This window comes from Delphinus delphis, chromosome 14 (assembly GCF_949987515.2).
Source record: "Delphinus delphis chromosome 14, mDelDel1.2, whole genome shotgun sequence".
NCBI classification, from domain to species: Eukaryota; Metazoa; Chordata; class Mammalia; order Artiodactyla; family Delphinidae; genus Delphinus; species Delphinus delphis.
In genome coordinates this window covers 48,448,208-48,453,423 of record NC_082696.1, presented here as the reverse complement: position 1 = coordinate 48,453,423, position 5,216 = coordinate 48,448,208, and the positions used below count along the sequence as shown (strand labels likewise).

At 43.0% G+C, this 5,216-nt stretch overlaps 1 pseudogene; it reads right to left on the bottom strand.

Annotated features, from left to right (window-relative positions):
- Positions 1–2,585: 2,585 nt before the first annotated feature.
- Positions 2,586–3,086, bottom strand: LOC132437314 (D-aminoacyl-tRNA deacylase 2 pseudogene; annotated as a pseudogene).
- Positions 3,087–5,216: the final 2,130 nt, after the last annotated feature.

The window sequence follows — 5,216 nt, the reverse complement described above, 5'->3', positions numbered from 1 at the left end:
TAAGGGGGTTTCCTCTCAGGTTCCTCATGTATGTCCTGGCCCTGGCCAAACCCAAGCAGAGCAGATTCTGAGGTGAGATGGGCAGGGGTGGTATTTTGGGTTTGCAGGGAGAGCACTGAGGCAGCCTCAAGGGAGTCAGGGCCTCACTGACACAATCAGCCTCAGGGGAAACTGCTGACACTCATGCACACTGGTGGCCCTAGGCCCTGCCCTCAGTGGGCTTCTGCAGCCTCCTCTAAGGCCAATCCTCATCTACCTGTCCCAGGCTGCCCTCAGCCACCCTGCACACTCTCCCCTAGCCCAGGGCCTCTCACACCTCTGATTCTTGTCCTGTAACTGGACTGCTCTCACCCTCAATTTCTGTCTCATGTCCTCTTCCCAGTCAGCCAACCTCCAGCCTCCTGCTGTACTTGTCGGAAGCTCGCAGCCCAGTAGCAGCATCCTTCATAGAATTATTCCTCCTGATAAATCAGGCCTGGCACCTTCTCCTTTTGATTCGAGATACACTGTGTGTGTGGTGCTTCTGGCACTCTGTTGTGTGCCCTGAATGAGAGCTGCAATTTGGTAATTATTTGTGTGAAGTCAGCCATGTTGCATCATAGAATTCTTGGTTATGTTATTTAGCTCAGAGACCCCAAGGATCCAAAGCTGTGCTTTGACAAGAATACAGAGGCAGTTTTCAGGTCTGGTGGAGAGATGACTTCCAAACATGGGCAAAATCCTGTGGGAAGAATCCTCCATTCCTCCTTTCAGGGACCTTGAACTCTCAGCAGTCAGCTCTCTGACACAGCTCTCTATCAGTCGTTTGCATTTTAGTTTGAATATCAGCCCATGGTTGTCCTTTCCTATAGTTATTAGCATTTTGGACCTTCTGTCTCTAGTGTAAATGCTCTTTTTAAAGGAATTTGGGGCATTGTCAAATACGTGGGGAGGTTTTTGGGGCCCAAGTAGAGAGGGATCCCACGCATCTCAGACCCAGGCAGGCCCAAGGGTGGAACCCTGCTCCGTCGCAGCACTGGTACCAGCTCAGTGGGTCTGCCTCAACTGTCTCAAGATTTAGTCTCCAAATGTGCCACTCTGGTCCAAACTGAGGGAGAAGAAGTTGTGTCACCAGAGCTGTGAACCAGAGCTTCGGGGAAAGTGGGAGATTGATACGGAGAGAAATTGCTCTGTTTATCAACCACTGTTTCCTTCTGCAAACTGCAAAACGAAATATAAAATTACATTTTAAATCTCTGCCAGTGCTTTCAGAGGTAGGCCAGTTCTGGTCTCCCATCAGCAGAGACCAAATGCACAATAACCTCATTCAGTACCTGGTGCTAGAGCAACTGTTTACTTATAATAATGTTCAAGTTCCCAGCTAAGAACAGGGAATGAATTAATACTTAGGAATTTCTCTTTTCTGCACATGACATGCCATTTTAAAAAACTGCCACTTTGATGACTTCTTCATCACATTTCCTTCAAAGAGGAGCTAAGTGCCATGCAAATTACAAAGCCTGATTCATGTTCACATGCAAAAGCCCCCATCGTGCAGGGAAGGGCTTGGGGGCTGAGGCCCCTGGTTTTCACTAAGAACTCTGCTTGACTCCTGCTTGTTTGTAGGAAAGGGGAGGGGGCATCACATATGTAAACATTTACTATTTTTTTGTTTCATGCTTTCATTTCATCTTTTACTCTGTGAGAAATGTTTTTACTTTGTGACTCTTTCACCCAAATCAGTGTTTCTTCCACTTCCTATATACTCCAGGAAATACTGGAGGAAAATTCTTTGTATTTCTTTAAAATAATAATATTTAAATTCTTTTTTTCCCCTTTTTATTCCTTTTATAGCAATCTAAACCAACAAGAAAGGAACTTCCTAAAAAAATTTATGAACGTTAATTTAATGAAACAGTAACTTTTAAAAACCAAAGACAGAAAGTGCAACACACATTGCTTTGGTAAAAAACTGAGAAACAGAATATTAAGCCATTAGTATTAAGCCATTAGTATATTAAATAAAAACAACTTTTAGTCCCCCATACCTTATTGCTCTATCAACTAAAGATTCTTAAAATAATTTAAAGCACTTGGATGTCCTTGGAAAATAATATTAAAATGTACAATAACATTTTTGTATTACATTTTCATAGATGTTATTAGAAGGAATAGTAAATTGCATATTTCATTCAAAATATGGAAATCTGAAATACTAAAACAAAATTGACAAAATTATAATTGTAACCGTAACACAAATAGTGATTTTCACTACATATTACATACATTTGAGGGTATAAGAAACATATTTTTCTTGATTTTGCAAAATGCTTAAATACAGCTCTCTAAGAACATTTCCGTGTTCTTATCAATGACTATAAGCGAATACAAGGCATTTTTCAAAATTTTGAGTGTGAGTTTAGGGGAAAGCAGGATGGAAGGTGACTGAGATCCCGTGTTTAGGTGACGTGGCGAGGTCGTCCAAGTAGCAGGCTGCAGAGTTATGGATGGGACCCAGGATTTTCTTGTCTAAAAATGCTGCAGATGAGTGTACTGAAGCAGAAGGGGAAGAGAATCTAATTACAACTGTAGAAACTTTTAATTTTTCAAAACTCGATTAGGTGTGTGTATGGCCCATTGGTGTCGAGCTTTAACACCTGTTGCCGTAAGTACCATGTTCCACCACAACCCCAGCTTCGGCACACTTGCTGTTAGCAGCTAATTCTTTTTTAGAGAGTCACAAATTGGGAATAAAGTTCTAACCCCTCTTCTTTTCCAGAGTTAGAGTGATACTGCACGCTTCTTCCTTTTACTCTCACCCCAAGGGTGGCTTGAGGGATGATAAGAATGTTGCCAGGTAGATCCAATACAGAGACATGCTTGCCATTTTCTGTTTCACTTAATTTCACATTTAACAGTGTATTAACCATTTTGGGAAGAAGCTCTTTATCAGCTCCCTTGAAAAAGCACAGGTGGATCACTAATCCTCTCTGGACCTCCACCCACTGGGCCGCGGCGTCCCCTTCGGCGGGACGTACTTGCAGCCGGGCGTGCAGGCACTGCTGCAGGAGGGCCCGAGCCTGAGGTGCCCGGCCACTTTCAGCCATGGCTCAAGCCCGCGCGGATATCCCCCAGGTTCCAGCCACGTGCCGCACAGGCCCGCCCCCGGCGCTCAGGGAGCATTGGGCGGGGCGCGACGCCTTAAATTCTTGTTGAAGAACTAAGCCATGTTCATTATTGAAAATTTAGAGGAAAACAAACTACCCATAATCCCAGGATCCAGAGACAATTATTATTTATAATTTTGATTACCAGCATAAAACCCACTAGGTTGTGATGTATTATCCTTTTATATATCCTGTTGGATTTGATTTGCTAATGTTTTGTTAAGGATTTTTGCATATATATTCATGAGGAATTTGAGTCTGTAGTTTTATTTTTTGTAATATCTTTTTCTAGTTTTGTTACCAGCCCTCTCAAGTTGGTCTCCAACAAGGGTCCTTCTGCCCGGTGTCCTTTGTGCCAATAGAACGAGACCGAGTTTGGTTCAGAAGCAAAGGAAAGCTTTACTCTTTGGTCAAAGACAGGAGAGGCGCGAGCTTGCGCTCTAGAGCACGCGCGCTCCTCACAGGCTGTGGGTGGGGCTCCTTAATAGGGTTCTCCTTAATTGGGGAGGGGGCAGAATTCTCACGGAGCCTGCGCAGCTGCTCACGTTCTAGATCGCAGTGCCGGGCTGGAGCAGCGTCTCTGCACACGGCCCGTGGAGCTGAGGTGTTGGCTGCAGGCATTTCGCAGGAACCCTGGTCTGATGTGCTGGGTGCAAGGCCTCTGCATGCGGCACCCTGTGAGCGAGTGAAACTAGAGAAGCCCAAGGAAAAGAAAGAGACAGGTTAGACTTTATTTTATTGCCCAGCTTCTATTTTTATTTCCCAGGAATTGTTAATTGGCTTTGCTGGTGAGAGTTTTGGTATCAGGGTAATGCTGCCCTAATAAATTGAGTTGGGATGTGTTTCCTCCTCTTCTTTATTCTGGAAAAGATTGTGTAGAATTGGTATTATTTCTTCCTTAAATGTTAGTAGAATTCACCAGTGAAATTATTTGTTCGTTTGTTTATGCAACTTAAAACAAAACTCCTTTGCTAACTCCCTGTTCTGTAGGGCAAACATCTGGGCATGGCATGGCGGGGTTCCCTGCTCAAGTTCTTATAAGGCTGAAGTCTAGGTGTCCTCATCTGGATCCTGAGCTTCTCTTCTGAGCTCAATTGACTGAGTCAGAATTCAGTTCCTTGCAGCTATAGGATGGAGCTCCGTTTCCTTGATGGCTGTCAGCTGGAGGCCACTTTCCATACTCCTCGTCACATGACCCTCACAGTCTTCAAAACATGAAGTGGAGAATATTTCTGTAGTAGTCTGCTAGGGCTGCCACTACAAAACACCACAAACTGGGTTGCCTAAACAGAGGAAGTTTATTTTCTCACAGGTCTGAAGTCCACAAGTCCAAGATCAAGGTGCTTTCTGAATTGGTTTCTGGTGAGAGCCTCTCTTCGTGGATTGTAGATGTCTGCTTTCTTGCTGTGGCCTCACATGGCCTTTTCTCTTGAGTGTGCAGAGAGGGGGTGGTCTCTGGTGTCTCTTCTTCTTATAAAGACACTAGTTATAGCACATTAAGGCCCCAGACTTATGATCTCACTTAACCTTTATTACTTTCTTATGGGCCCTGTCTCCAAATACAGTCACATCGAGGTTAGTGTTTCAACAAAGGCGTTTTGGGGAGACACAGTTCAGTCTGTAATACTTCCTTATGTCAAATTCCTCTCATGCTTCAAAACTCTCTCACCAGGGAAAGTCTATCATCGTTTAAGGGCCCATATGATTAGATCAGACCCACTGAGAATATCTCCCTATCTTAAAGTCAACTGATTTGGGATCTTAATTACATCTGGAAAGCCCCCTCACAGCAGTACCTAGACTAGGTTGTTTTGGATTTGTTTTTTAGTTGAAGTATAGTTGATCTACAATATTATATAAGTTACAGGTATACAATACAGTGATTCACAGTTTTTAAAGGTTATAATCCATTTATAGTTATACCAGTGAAATAATTTACTAGAGTTTACTGAAAGGTTTAAACATCAATAGTTACTTTACTTGTTATAGATTTATACAGAATTTCTATTTCTTCTTGAGTAAGTTTTGGTAATTTGTGTCTTTTATGTTATTGCCATAAAATTCTTTTAA